This window comes from Dioscorea cayenensis, chromosome 18 (assembly GCF_009730915.1).
Source record: "Dioscorea cayenensis subsp. rotundata cultivar TDr96_F1 chromosome 18, TDr96_F1_v2_PseudoChromosome.rev07_lg8_w22 25.fasta, whole genome shotgun sequence".
NCBI lineage: Eukaryota > Viridiplantae > Streptophyta > Magnoliopsida > Dioscoreales > Dioscoreaceae > Dioscorea > Dioscorea cayenensis.
In genome coordinates this window covers 4,285,561-4,301,830 of record NC_052488.1, presented here as the reverse complement: position 1 = coordinate 4,301,830, position 16,270 = coordinate 4,285,561, and the positions used below count along the sequence as shown (strand labels likewise).

The following is a 16,270-nucleotide window of genomic DNA, read 5'->3' as shown; positions in this document are numbered from 1 at the left end:
TACTTGGGCTGCCAAGGATGTAACCGCGTCGATCTCATGGAGTCCGACCACTTTCTTCTTTTCTCTTGCATTCCATTGGTAGCTATTCAAACCCATTTTCTCAATCAATTGTCGGGCTTCTTCGGGAGTCTTGTTTCCCAATGTTCCTCCTGCGGCGGCATCAAGAAGTTGTTTGTTGCTCGAGTTTAACCCATTATAAAATGATTGAATAACCATCCACTCGGAGAACCCATGTTGTGGACACTTCCGCAAGAGGTCCTTGAATTGTTCCCAAGTCTCAAATAAAGATTCAAGCTCCATTTGAACAAATGATGATATCTCATTACGAAGTTTTGCCAATTTCCCCGGAGGAAAATACCTTGCAAGGAAAGCCTCGGCCATTTCGTTCCATGTTGTAGTCGAGGCTCTTGGCAATGAATGGAGCTATTGTTTGGCTCTCCCCTTTAATGAGAATGGAAAAGCCCTCAAACGAATTGCATCATCCGAAACCCCATTGATCTTCAATATATCGCAAACTTCAAGGAAATTCTCAATATGATTGTTTGGGTCTTCATCCACTAACCCATTAAATTGTGCGGACTGTTGAACCATTTGAATGAAACCCGGCTTTAACTCAAAATTCTTAGCTGCTACTAGTGGCCTAACAATGCTCGATTGTATCCCACGAATTGTAGGCCTAGCAAAATCTGAAAGTGTCCTTGGTTGCCCCCCTTGTTCTGCCATATTTTCAGATTCTTCAACCTCTATTTCAGCTGGAAAATTCTGTTCTTGAACAGGTTCCTTGCCCCTTCTATGAATTCTTCGCTCAATTTCAGGATCCTCTTCGACCAATGTCGAAGGGTTCCCTCGGGTCATACCTGTAGCTGAAATCAATGAAAAGAAACAATAAGAACGGCGAAAGAGAGAAGTATGAAGTGGAAATAGTAAATGAAAATGCGAATGACTAAAGTAACCAAGTCCTAGTGTTCCTAATATCCCATTCCCCGGCAACAGCGCCAAAAACTTGACACATCCGAATATGCGTGTAAACTGCAAGTGCACGGGCGTCGAAGTAATAATTACCCCGGTGAGTGGTTAGTCGAATCCACAGGGAACGGAAGTATTAGTATTAACCAATTCTTAGTTATCTAGTCGAATTCAATGGATGTGATGAAATGAACTAATTACAAGAGAATTAATAAGCAAGCAAACGAGCAAGAAAACAAGTAAAGGAGATCTCAATCAATAAAGATGAGGTACCCGGACAATGCTCCCCTAGGATCTAACATGAAGCTCATAATTCACTAAATGCTTCTAAACCAAGTCTAATGAGTCAACGTAATCCAAGAACAACCGGCCCTTGCCTCCAAGCCACCGGTACTAGTCCCCTACAAGGTCCCGGTGGAGAAATCGCTCAATCTCAACACCTCACACACCATATGACCGCAATACGCTCTAGGGACACCTAAGAGTGAAACCGATTCCTAACGATAGATCCAACCCTAATTCCCGGCGAAGGATCTCTAACCCCCTACAAAGCCCAGTGGAGAAATCTCTCAATCTCACGCCTCACACCAAATATGGTTGCATAGAGTTTAGGGAATACGGAGATAGGAAACACTCGATCGGAAGGGAAAGGGGACACTCAACTATCTCATGACTCACCCTCTCAACCCTCTTTAACCTTGAAGTTCTAACTCTAATGGAGATCTCTCTCACATCAAAGTAACAAATCATGCGAATCCAATCAACCACAAGGATTAATTAAACAAGCAAGCAATGGGAATACAAGATTAAAACATAAATCAACTCAGATTTAATAGAAACATAAAACAAATCATTACAAAAACATATATCCTAGGGTTCACATGCCCAAATACCTACTAAGGTTTAGCCCTCCATGGAGCAAGTTACAAAACAATGATTATTACAATGAAAAGCAATGAAAACCATGAAGTAAAACCCCCTTAAATTCGTGATGATGGCCTAGATGGGTCGCCCAACATCTTGAAGAATCCTTCTCCGAAGCTAGGTTGCCGAAGGCTCCCTCTATGCTATGACGGAGAGAAGATCGATCAAAGTTGGTGATGGACGCCCCCCAATATAGCCAAAGACCTCCTCCAAAACCCTAGCTGCCTTGCCTTCAAAGTGCTCACCAAAACCCTGGCCAAAAGTCTCCCAAAAATAAGATAAATGGCCTATTTAAAGCCCAATACCGCACCTGTCATGTGCACTCACGCGCTCGTGTGGATTTTCCACGCGGCTGCGTGGGCTGTAGGAATTTCCATGCGGGCGTGTGGAATTTCCACGCGGGCGTGTGAACAGTAAAATTGCTACAATACTGCACGCCCAAACACTCTTCTCTTGAGGCCACATGTCCGGGCACACGTCCATGTGGTAGGCTATAAAATTTTTCTTCATCGACGTATCTTTGAGAGGTCTTGCAATCTTCAAAAAGAGAAGGAACATGAAGATGTGGCTGCCTTTCTGCCCTTCCAACTAGTAGATTGACTTGAATCTTCTTGGAAGTTGGCACACATCTCCACGTTTATGTCTTTATAGCCTATCTTTGCTTCCTTTTTACTCTTCAAGGCATTCACAACCTATATGCATAAAAGAATACCAAATACACAATATGAGGCATAAACCATAGTAAAAATTATGTTCAATGCATGTAAAACATATATAAAAATATGTCTACTTAAGCACTTATCAGGCAACCCAAGTGTTTACTATTTTTCTTAGTTGTTAGTTTAGTTTTTGCAAGAATAACTTGTTGAGTGTTGGTGTCTTGATTTTTTTTTATGCTTCAGCTGTGTATTGTATTGTGGATTTTAATGTCATCGTGTGTTTTCATGAGGATTTGGCGAAGTTTAAGTCGCTTGAGCTTGTTTTTAATGTTTTCCCCTAGTGTATTTTGCATAAATGGGAAGACTCTGAATGTGTAAACATGTTCAGGAAATTTCTGCAGAACCTGCTGAGTTTTTTAAGTTATTTAGAGAAAATGCACGGGCATGGGGAATTTCCGCACGCCCGTGGAGTTCCATTGTGAGCTCATCCTGAGAAGACACAGGGATGTGGATGCACCCCTGTGAGCGACCTTGTAAAAAACGCATGCCCGTGGTTAATTTTCGCGTGGACATGCGTCGTTCTGCAGAGACCTAGTAAATTATCCTGAGAACACAGGGTCGTGGACTCGCCCTGTTGGCGAACTTGTGAAAAATGCACGGGTATGGGTATTTTCCGCACGCCCGTACGGATCTATGCAAACAAGTCCCCTGCATCCCGAGAAGAGACACCAGCGTGCGGCTGCCCCTGTGAGTTGGGCCTGTGAATGTCCACGCTCGTGGGAAATTCCGCACGGGCGTGCGAAACACTTAGCGATTCTTCTCGGTTGGACAGAAGAGCCACAGGGGCGTGCGGCTGCCCCTGTGGATTGGGCGCATGGGCGTGGGTATTTTCCGCACGCCCGTGTGGTAGCATTCAGAGACAGTAAGTTTATCCCGAGAGCGCACAAGGGCGTGTGTCTGCACCTGTGGCTCTCTCCTGTGGAGGTGCACGGGTGTGGGTAATTTCCGCACGCTCGTGAGGATGTATAGAACGCAAACAGGCACGAGTCCTTCTAAAAGGATCATGGTTTCTTCTCATTTTCACACTTCCCATTCGTCTGCAAGCATACTCACACTTTCTCCCGACTTCATATTGCCAATTTGGAGGGAATTTTTACTTGGTTTTTCAGCCAATTCAAAGTTTTTCATCTCAACTCGTCTGTAAGTCCTTATCTTTGTTTTTCTTCATCAATTCTTGATTTTAATAGATGAAACCGGTTAATCATGCTTCGTTCTGCAATTAGCATCATTATGCATGTTTAGAATGAAGTTAGAAAGAATTTAAAATTGTATTGTTGGATTTTTGTGGCACGGCCTTGCGTTTGTTCATGCCACGTGGATGCGCACGAGCATGCAAAAATTCCACACGACCGTGCGGATTTCTTTAGCATTACTCAGTTAACTTGTTTGATCGAGTTTCTTTCAAATTTTCCAGGTTATGACACCTCAGTCAAAGAAGCAAGCTGATAAATGGCCGCGTGAGCCATCTCCCGAGCCAAGAGCATGAGTTTTACCGTTCTCGAGCATCAGGCGAGGTTTGAGAAGCTGACTAGTCTCAGATTTGGTCAGACAAAATTTGCCGATGTGAGCACACTCAAGGAGATTCTGTCGGCAGAGGGTATGGCAGACGAGATCGAGGACATGCTTGCGGTTGGCAGCTGGGACCGTTTACTATCGATCTGAGATCCTGCCATCCGTTCACTGACAGTCGAGGTGCTAGCCTCGTTCGAGTTCGATCGCTCGTTCGAGTGCCATTTAGTTCAGAGCCCTCGGACAGCATCATAGCTTAAGGATGACTCAGTTTGTGGTCTTGATGGAGTTATATGATACGGCTTATACAGAGACAGAGGAGTACGAGCAGCTGCCCACAGATTATCCTGGGAGTTTGACTCCGCAGAGTGCGTACATCATATTATGTAGACAGGGGCAGTATGAGCCTAAGGTTTCGAAGGCCACTTGCCTCTCCTGCCTGAGTTACAGATACATTCACACTGTTCTGAGTAGGTTAGTGAGTGGGTGAGGTGACAGTACTAGCGTGCTTAGCCGACAGGAACTTTAATATTTGTACTCTATAGTGCGGCACATACTGATACATTTAGGGTATATCCTAGCAAAGTATATTCGACATCAAGGCAAGTATGCCAGAATTGGAGTGATTTTCTCAGGCCCCTATATCACGAGATTAGTCATCGGTATGGGTTTACTCGACGCGAGCAGAGGGGCCGAGAAGGTTACTATACCTGCTCCCCTGGGCATGGAGACACTGAGGTTGATAGGGATGGTACGGAGAGTTCAGTCAGGAGTATATGCTTTGATTATTCCTACCCTGAAGATAGCTGAGGTTGAGGGAGATGATGCCTGGGCTTCTCAGCCTGCTCCCGAGCCTCAGCCGATGCCGATGGAGACCGATACACCTCCTGCGGTAGAGGACCCACCCTCAGTACGCATGTTTTCACCATCTTGAGCCCATGATCATTTTGAGAGGCTCGAGAGAGCTTTGGATGGTACAGGCCGAGATTGCTGAGGTACGAACAGAGATAGCAGAGGTTCATGCAATGCAGGCTACAAAGTTCACAAAGTTCATGGCGCGTTTCGACATTCTACAGTAGATCCTCAAGAGAAATATTGCCTCACCATTTGTGGTGTCATAAGTGCTTGTGCGATATGAATGCGAAGCGTTCATTCCTTATGTGAGCATTACTTTTCTTAGGTTTTTACACTAATATGTGTGTTTTTATGTTACTTTCATGCAGGTAGGGTCGTGAGGCCGAGTATGAAGGAAAAAAGCCAATGTGGAGCACAATGCACTGATTTTTGGAGGAAATCTTGCTAAGGTTCAAACGCGAAGACATAGGTCGGCTGTGAGATGCTAGAGTGTGTGCCAACCTCCTCGTATTCTAGTTGGCACATCCATTTGGAGGGGCACAAAGGCAGTCACACTCGAGCATTCCGACTTATGCACATAGAACAAGAGCTCCACCAACTTGCCTATCAATGAAGAAGCAAGTGATCCACGACGTGAACGTGTGCCCGTTTGTGTTACTCCAATGAAAGTATGGATTCGGGAAGCAATTCAGGCCGGATACTGTAGCAGAGAACTGTAGCAACACTGTAGCAAGTACTGTAACAGCACTGTTCACAGCTGGCCGAGAAAACAGAAGTTCAGAGAATCCACACGGGCATGTGGAAATTTGCTAGCCCGTGTGGAAATTCCGCACGGGCGCGTGAAGCATCCACGCCCGTGTAGTCGCCCGATTCCAGCCCTATTTAAACCCGAATCAGCCCCGATTTTAGTATTCTTTACTCCATCTTTTCCCCAACTTGAGAGAGGGCTTCGGCTAGGGTTTTGAGGGGTATTGGCCAAGGTTTTGGATAGGTTCTACAGCTCCGACATCTTCATTCTTGAGGAAGAAGGTTGGTAGGGGAGCTTCCGTCGAGGCGTATCCTATACCGGACGAGGGAATCCTTGGACGACGAGTAGAGGACTTTCCACAAGACCATCGACATGACTATCGAGGGGGTTTCTTTATGGATTCATTGCTTTTACATTTTATTTCTTTTATTGTACTTAGCTCCATGGAGAGCTAAACCCCTAGTGGGTACTTGGGTATTTGTGAACCCTAGGATGTATTCGTTTCTTTGAATCTCCTTATTATGCTTTCAATAAATTGATGTTGATTGTGAGTTCTAACCTTTAATGCTTGTTTGTATGAACATTTCCCCTAGAGTGACACTAGGGTTGAGAGTTCTCGTTGGTAACCTTGTGAGTGAGTGACACACCACGAGCGTTAGACACAGCTAGGTTAGAGAGGGTTGAGAGGGTGAGTCGAGAGGTATAGGAGCGTCCCCTTTCCCCTCTGACGTGATAGATTCTACCTCCGTTCCTCGAGTTCTTTGCGGCCATAATAGAGTGAATGGTCTAAGGGATGAACTTCCACTGGGGCTTAGTTGCGCGTGCAACGGAGTGAAGCGTTGAGGTAATCTTAGTATCTAGGGCTTAATCGTGGTTAGGGACCTTCCACCTGGACCAAAGGGTTAGGTCTATAATTAGGAAGAGATTTATCACTTGGAATCCCTAGAGCTCATTGCAACTCTATACGAGTGCGAGGTTGAGAGGTTATCTAATCTCTCCTCCGGGACATGTATAGAGTTAGGCATAGTTGACCTTAGATTTGGGACTATGTGATTAAGGATTTCCATGACTCACCATTGCATTGATTAGGAAGCATAATAGAGGGTTCTTGCACTTGAAACAATTATCCTAGGCGGAGCATTATCCGAGTACCCCATCTTTATCGATTGCCTTACCCCCTTTCTTTACTTTTGCTCTCTTACTTGTTGTTTTTATTGTTGAGAATTGAATCATTATCACACTTATCATCATTGATCTTTCACATAGCTAAGAATCGAATTAAGTATTTTTATTCCCTATTCCCTGTGGATTCAATACCCGCTCACCCGGGATTATTACTTCGACAAACCCGTGCACTTGCGGGATATACGCAAGAGGATCTTTATATCGCACAACATAAGGAATGAACGCTTCGCATTCATGTCGCACAAGCACTTATCAACACCCTCGTGTATGCGTGCGGATGGTCTTGTCATCATGGAAATTGAGAACTTGTCATAGACACGGCCAAGGTCTATGACAAGTTCTCAATTACTGTTCACGCGTCTGCGTGGTAATTCCTGCATCCCATGCGGGTGCCTTGGAAAAGTCACATGGGTGCATGGGGCACGTGACAGGTGCGGGTTTAGTCTTATAAATAGCCATTTTGCCCTATTCTTTGAGATCTTTTATGCAATGCTTGAGTGATGAGATGGCTAGGGTTTGGAGAGGAGATCTTTGCCCATTTGCAGGGTGTTCTTCACCAACTTTGATAGTTTTGTTCGACGTTATAGCACTTGGGAAGCCTCCGGCGACCTAGGTTCAGAGAGGAATCCTTTAAGATGTTGAACTACCCATCAAGGCCAATCATCACGAATTCAAGGGTGTTTTTCTCTATGGTTTTCATTACTTTTCATTGTATTAATCATTGTTTTGTAACTTACCCCATGGAGGGTTGAACCTTAGTCGGTATTTGGGCATGTGAAGCCTAGAATCTATTCTTTGTATTGGTTTGCTTTACGTTTGATAAGTGCTTGTGTATAAGTAATAAAAGTATTCTTTTCTTATGATGAGCATTACTTTTATCAAATTTTAGCGCTAATACATGTGTATTTGTGAACTTTCACGCATAAAGGGTTGTGAAGCCAAATATGAAAGAAAGAAGCCAAAGTACTTTGCGATTGTACTTTGTTAATGAAGCCTTAGAGTGAACAAATGTGAAGACACATGTTGTGATCGAAGATACGTGAATGTGTGCCAATTTCCATGCCCTCAAGCAATTACATGGTTTGGAGAGGTACAAAGGCAGTCATATTTGCGCATTCTGACTTGTACAATATTAGCAAGATCTTCACCAATATGGCATTTTGTTGAAAAAGTCATGCGATCAATGGCATTAACGTGTACCCGTTTATGTTGCCTTGATGAAAAATGTGGATTCAGGAGGATTTTGGCGGAGTACTGTAGCAGGTACTGTACTAAATCACTATAACAATTTACTATATTAGTTACTATTCACATGCCGTAGAAAATCAGATTTCCTAAAATCCACATCGGGTTGTGGAAATTCCACACACCCGTGTGGATGCCCGATTCCAGCCCTTTGTAAAGCCATGACTTGTACCGATTTGGCGATCTTTCTCTAACTTTTGGGAGGTCGGCAGCTAGGGTTTAGAGGGGATTTGGTAAGGCTTTTGGAGTGGTTCTATGGCTTCGACACCACATTTCTCTTGGAAGATAGTTATTGGTGGAGTTTTTGTTGGCACCGATCCGGCGAGGTGTGCCCTAAACTTGACAAGAGGACCGTTGAGAGGACAAGGCTACTCCACAAGATCATCAACACGAATACCGAGGGGGTTTCCTTATGGATTACATGTTTTTAATTTTGATTTCATTATTGATTGTATCTTGCTCCATAGAGAGCTAAACCCCCAAGCGGGTACTTGGACTTGTAAACCCTAGGATGAAATTGTTTCATTGACTTTTATTATGATTTCTTTAATAATGTCTTTAATTGAGGTAAAATCTTAAATGCTTGTTGAATTATTTCTCCCTTAGGGTAACACTAGGGTTGAGAGTCTTTCTCAGTAGCCGTTTTGGATGAGTGACACATATGAAGGTTAGACAATGCTAGATTAGAGAGGGTTGAGAGGGTGAGTCAAGAGGTAGCGGAGCATCCACTTTCCCATCCAGTGTGATTCATCCTACTTTCATGTTCCTAGAGTTCTTTACGGTGATAATAGAATAAAGTGCTAAGAGAGGAAATCCGTTGGGGCTTAGTTGCGTGAAGTATTGAAGTAATCCTTAATATCTGGGGCTTAATCCTGACTAGGGGTCTTTCGCCTAGAGCTTCTTGCAACTGTACACAGTGTGAGGTGTTGAGACTGAGCGATTTCTCCACCGGGGTATAGTGTAGAGTTAGTCATGGTTGACCTTAGGTTTGGGACCATGTATTTTAGGATCTCCATGACTCATTAAGAATTAGTTAGGAGACATAATAGTTGGTCTTGCACTTGAAGCAATAGTCCTAGGGGGAGCATTGTCCGAGTGCCCCACATTCTATCGATTGCTTTTTCTCTCATTTTATCGTGTCTTTCTTTCTTATTTTCTTTAGTCTTGTTCACTTTGATTTTATCCACACTATTATTGTTTCATCTTCACTTAGTTAAGTAGCAATCATTGTGTTTCTATTCACTATTCCTTGTGGATATGATAACCCACTCACCTAGGATTTATTATTTCGACAAACCAGTGCACTTGCGGGTCACACGGAAGGGGCATTGTCAATGTTTCTATTTAATCTGAATTTATTTGTGTTTTAACCTTGTGATTTTATTGTTTGTATATTTCATTGATCCTTGTGATTAATTTACATTACTTTATTTGTTACTTTGATGTGAGAGGTCTCTATTGGAGTTAGACTTCAAGGTTAAAGAAGGTTGAGAGGGTGAGTCATGAGATAGTGAAGTGTCCCTTTTTCCTTCCGATTGAGTGTTTCCTATCTCCATATTCCCTAGACTATATGCAACCATATTTGGTGTGAGGCGTGAGATTGATAGATTTCTCCGCCGGGACCTTGTAGCAGCTTAAGGATTGAGAAGTGCTCGAGTATACATATTTTATATATGTTTTACATGTATTGAGCATCATTTTTACAATAGTTTATGTCTCATATTGTGTATTTGGTGTCCTTTTATGCAATTAGGCTGTGAATACCTTGAAGACTGAAAAGAAAGCAATGATAGGCTATAAAGACACAATGTTGACAGTTCTTGCTCAATTCAAAGACCAAGACACGAGAGGAGTAATAAATGTGGAGAAGTGTGCCAACTTCTAAGGACATTCAAGTAAATTCACTAGTTGGAACGACACAAAGACAGTCACATCTTCATGTTTCTTCTCTTTGTGAAGATTGTAAAACCTTTCAAAGATCCATCGATGAAAAAAGTCTTATGTCTTACCACATGATCGTGTGCCTGACTATGTGCCTCAAGAGGAGAATATTTGGATCGCGTTTGTGAAAAATATTGTAGCTAAAACTGTAGCAAGTTTATTGTAGCAGTTACATAGTAAAATTACTGTTCACTCACCCGTGTGCCGCATGGAAATTCTTGCAGCCCACGCGGGCGCGTCAAAAATCCACATGGCCACACGGGGGCAAGTGACAGGCGCGGGTTTAGGCTTATAAATAGGCATTTTGCCTTATTCTTTGACATCTTTTTTTGTATGGCTCTTGTGGGATGAGACGGCTAGGGTTTGGAGAGGAGATCTTTGTCAATTTGGAGGGTGTTCTTCACCAACTTTGATAGTTTCCTTCACCATCATAGCACTTGGGAAGCCACTGGCGATCTAGCTTCGGAGAGGAATCCTTCAAGACGTGAAACTACCCATCAAGGCCAATCATCACGAATTCAAGGTGGTTTTTCTCTATGGTTTCCATTGCTTTCATTGTATTAATCATTATTTTATAACTTGCCCCATGTAGGCCTTAACCCTAGTGGGTGTTTGGGCATGTGAACCCTAGGATCTATTCTTTGTATTGATTTGCTTTATGTTTCTAGTTAATTAGAGTTGATTTGAGTTTTAACCTTGTGATTTCATTGCCCATGTGCTATTGATCTTTGTCAATAATCTACATTACTTGATTTGTTACTTTGATGTGAGAGGTCTCCATTAGAGTTAGGACTTCAAGGTTAAATAAGGTTGAGAGGGTGAGCCATGAGATAGTGGAGTGTCCCCTTTCCCTTCCGATTGAGTATTTCCTATCTCCGTATTCTCTAGACTCTATGCAACCATATTTGGTGTGAGGCAACATGATCTACCGCATAGATGTGATTTTATTGAAGATGCAATGCGATCTACCGCATAGATGTCTACTGTTCATTTGGCCTCAATAAAAGTTTGAATTTGGGAGTATTTTGGCAGAGTACTATAATAAATTACTGTAGTGGTTTCTATTCACAGGCCGCTAAAAATCGATTCCTGCAGATTCACACAGGCGTGTGAAAATTTCACAGGCCCATGTGGATGCCAGATTCCATCCTATTTTAGGCGCGACTTCAAACCGTTTTGAGAATCATTTTCCCATCTTTTGCTCATCTCTTCACTATCTTTAGAGATGCTCGTGGCTAGGGTTTAGAGAGGCGTTGGCTAGGTTTTTAGAGTTGTTCTATAGCCTTCAACACCAAGTTCCTTTGGAAGATAGTTATTGGGGGAGATTTCATCGGCATCGATTCGGTGAGGTGTTCCTTAGGATTAACAAGGAAACCTTTGGAGAAGACGCGGCTACTCCACAAGACCATCACCACGACACCGAGGGGGTTTTATTCATGGATTACTTATCTTCACTTTTGATTTCATTATTGATTGTATTTTTCTCTATGGTGAGCTAAACCCCTAGTTGGTACTTGGACTTTTAAATCCTAGGATGATATTGTTTCATTGACCTTTTATTATGGTTTCTTTAATTGATGTTTTAATCGAGTTCCAATCTTGAATGTTTGTTAAGTTGATTTTCCCTTAGAGTGACACTAGGGTTGAGAATCCATGTTTGTAATCTTTGCGGATGAGTGACACACCATGAGAGTTAGACAATGCTAGATTAGAGAAAATTAAGAGGGTGAGTCGAGAAGTGGCAGAACATCCCCTTTCCCCACCGGTCTGATTCATCCTACCTCCATGTTCCAAGAGTTCTTTGTGTTCACAATAGAGTGAAGTGCTAAGAGATGAACTCCGTTGAGGCTTAGTTGCACAAGCAACAGAGTGAAGCGTTGAAGTAATCCTTAGTATCTGGGGCTTAATTGTGACTAGGGGTCTTTCACGTGGACCAAAAGGTTTGATCTACATTAGGGAATAGGGTTTATCACTTAGGGTCCTTAAAGCTTTAAGTAACCGTACAAAGTGTGAGGCGCTGAGACTGAGTCATTTCTCCACTCGGGCATAGTGTAGGGTTAGTCACAGTTGACCTTAGGTTTGGGACCGTGTGTTTTATGATTTTTACGATTTATTAAGCATCAGTTGAGGAACATAATGGTTGGTCTTGAACTTGAAACAATAGTCCTAGGGAGAGCAATGTCTGGGTGCCCCAATTTCTGCCAATTGCCTCTCCTATCTTTTATTTCAGCCTCCTTCTTCTTTTCTTATTTCTATTTTCATTGATTTTGTTCACACCACTATTGATTCATCTTCATTCTAGTTAAATAGCAATCTTTGTGTTTCTGATCACTATTCCCTATGGATATGACTGCCAACTCACCAATGTATTATTACTTCGACAAACCCATGCACTTGTAACTCACATGCAAAAGGGCATCGTCAAGTTTTTGGCGCCGTTGCCGAGGAATAGGCATTTTGGAAACACTTTGCACTTTGTTATTTTAGCTATTCATCATCTGTTCTATTTCACTCTTTCTTATTCTTCCATCATTCTAATTTATTTTTCTTTCTTTGATTTCAGGAAAGATGATCAACATTACCAAAGTATTTGACACCATATTGGGAATAGTTGAGGACATAGAATTGAAGATGCAATTGTTTGCAATATAGTCCACTACATGCTCTTGTGAGTAAGAGTACCCTACAATCAACCACCCCAACGAAGAATCAGTTGTTGATCACATTAGTGAGATTAAGGATATTTAGGATATAGATTGTGAGCTAGAAAGTGTGTTAGATCAATTTAAAAAGTCAGCACTGTTATCTATAGGCTAATAGATGGAAGGAAGTTTGGAAAAGGTTCTTGCTCAGTTTGATACTTTTCACCAAGAACAATGGCATTAGATTTTCTCATTGCATATTCCGTATGCAGTCCAAGAAACTTATGAAAGAGAGAATTTGGTTATTATTGAAGATCATCCAAAATCACATAAGCAAGTGGATGGTTTAGAGGACACCCTTGACAAAGATTTTGCACAGTTCAAGGAAATTGATAGATTGAAGCAGAACAGATTGCAACCATTTATTGAGGAACCACCCGAGTTAGAGCTGAAAACTTTGCCAGCACATCTGGAATAAGCTTTTCTGATGAAACGATCAAAGCTCCCTGTTATTGTGGCTTCAAACCTCTCTACAGATCATAAGGATAAGCTCGTGAGCATGTTGAAGCGACATAGACCTGCTATTGCTTGGAAGATTTCTAATATAAAAGGCATAAATCTGTCATTTTGCACTCATAAAATCTTAATGGAGGATAATTACAAATCTGTGATTCAACCCCAAAGAAGATTAATCCCAAACATGATGGAAGATGTAAAGACAGAGGTCATAAAACTTCTAGATATAGTAATCATTTATCCCATCTCTGATAGTGCATGGGTGAGCCCAACTCAAGTGGTCCTAAGAAAGGAGGAATGATAGTTCTGAGAAATAAAAGGAATGAATTAATCCGAACCAGGACGGTTATAGGGTGGCGTGTCTGCATTGACTATAGAACATTGAATGATGCAACTTGAAAGAACCATTTTCCATTGCCATTTATTGATCAGATGTTGGAGTGATTGGTAAGGCATCAAATTTATTGCTTCCTTGATGGTATGTCGGGATACTTTCAAATCCTCATAGCTCCAGAAGATCAAGATAAGACAACATTTACTTATCCCTACGGTACTTTTGCTTACAGAAGAATACCTTTCACGTTGTGTAACACACCTGCGATATTCCAACGTTGCATGATGGCCATCTTCGATGATCTCCTAAAGGACATCATGGAGGTGTTTATGGATAACTTTTCAATGTTTGGAGATTCCTTGACGTTTGTCTAAGAAATATGGAGAGAGTGCTTGTGAGATGTGAAGAGACAAATTTTGTTCTTAATTAGGAGAAGTGTCACTTAATGGTCCAAGAAAGTATTATCCTTGGACATAAGATTTCCCAAGTGGGAATGGAGGTAGACAAGGAAAAGATTGAAGTCATAGAAAAACTTCCTCCACCTACCAATGGAGTTCATAGGTTCTTGGGGCACAAAGGTTTCTATTGGAGGTTTATCAAGGATTTTTCAAAGATCACTCAACCGTTGACAAAACCCTTGAAAAGGATGCCCCTTTGATTTTGGGAATGATTGTTTGATTGCTTTTAACTTGTTGAAAGAGAAATTAGTGCAAGCACTGATTTTGATCACACCGGATTGGAACAAATCCTTTGAGCTCATGTGCGACGCAAGTGATTATGCCGTTAGAGCAGTTTTGGGTTAGAGGAAAGGTAGGCAGTTCCAACCGATTTATTATACAGCAAGACTCTCACGAGTGCTCAAGAGAACTATACAATGACCAAAAAAGAGTTATTAGCAGTGGCATTTGCTTTTGACAAGTTCAGACCATACCTCATATTATCTAGGTTCACTGTATTTAGTGATTACTCAGCACTCTGTTATCTTATGAACAAGGCTAATACGAAACTGAGGTTGATTTGGTAAATCCTATTATTGCAAGAGTTTGATATGGAGATAAAAAATAAGAGAGGAACCAAAAATGTGGTTGCAAATCATCTGTCTCGATTGGAGGGGTGTGAAGGTCAAGAGCCATCAAGCAAAAAAATTAAAGATTTCCTTCCCGAGGAACACTTGTATGCAGTTCAGAGTTCAGAATCAAAGGGCACTCCATGGTTCATAGATTTTGCAAACTACTTGTCGGGGAAAGTACTTAAGCAGGACCTCACATTCCAGCAAAAGAAAAAGTTCTTCAGTGAATTGAGGAATTACTTTTGGGACGATCCATACCTGTTCCGCATTTGTGCGGATCATGTAGTCCGAAGATGTGTATCTAGGAAGGAAAATTGAGATATCCTTACACATTGTCACTCCGGTCCAGTTGGGGGGCATTATGCTTCAAGGAGAACTACTGAATGGGTGGAGGCTTAAGATCTACCTACTAATGATGCTAGAAGCGTGGTTAAATTTCTGAAGAGGTTGTTCACTCAATTTGGAATCCCACGAATTATCATTAGTAATTGAGGAACTCATTTCTATAACACTCAACTTGAGAAAGTGTTGAAACGCTATGAAGTGCATCATTGCCTTACTACCCCCTACAATCCGTAGACAAGTGGTCAAGTGGAAGTCACAAATAGAGAGCTTAAGAGAATCATGACAAAGTCCATGGAACAAGGAAAGTGGATTGGTCAGAATGCTTGGATGACACACTTTGGGCTCATGGAACGACATATAAATCTCGAATAGGGACCACCCCCTATAACCTAGTGTATGGTAAGTCATGTCATTTGCCTGTGGAGCTTGAGAATAAAGCCTATTGTGGCATCAAGGCCATGAATTTTGATTTTGAGCAAAGTGGGAGAACAACGAATGCTTCATCTCAATGATTTTGATGAATGGAGAATGAAGGGTTATGAGAATACAAGAATTTACCAAAAGAGAAACCGGAAGTGGCATGACAAACATATCAAAAATCCGAAAGAGTTCAAAGTCAGTGATCAAGTGTTATTGTTTAATTCTCACTTATAGCTATTTTCGGGGAAGCTCAAGTCCAGATGGTTCAAACCATACACTGTAAGTGAAGTATCATCGCATGGTGCTATTGAAATTACTCATCCAGAGAAATGTACATTCAAGATGAACGGACACCGGCTCAAACCATATTTTGGGTAGAATTTAGTAACGATGATAAGGAAGTATTCTTTCCTCGTGAGCCCCGTGAGGTAAGAAGAGGTACGTCAAGCTTAGTGACATTAAACAAGCGCTTCTTGGGAGGCAACCCAAGTCTTTACTGTATTCTAAGTTTTAGTTTAGTGCTTGAATGAATAAGAGCTTTAGTATTGGTGTCTTGATCTTTTACATGTTATTGCAGTGTTTTTCTTGTGGATTATTGGTGTTTTTGTGTGCTTAATTGTGATTGGCAAAGTTTCTTGGTCGTTTGAGCATGCTTTACATGATTCTCTAGTCAGTTGTTCATAGTATAAGCAGGCTCTATATGTGAATAAATGTGCAGAAATTTTTTGCAGAGTTTGTAAATTTTTCTAACTTATCCAGAGAAGACACACCGCCACGTGTAATTTCCACACGTGAGTGTGTCTCCATTAAGAGCTCATCCCGAGCCGACATAGGGGCATGTGTCTGTCTCTG

General features: G+C 41.8%; 1 non-coding gene across 1 annotated transcript; it reads left to right on the top strand.

Annotated features, from left to right (window-relative positions):
* Window positions 1-226: 226 nt before the first annotated feature.
* On the top strand, window positions 227-333 carry LOC120283118. The gene has a single exon (XR_005543119.1). It is a non-coding gene; the product is annotated as a small nucleolar RNA R71 (small nucleolar RNA).
* The last annotated feature ends 15,937 nt before the right edge of the window (window positions 334-16,270 follow it).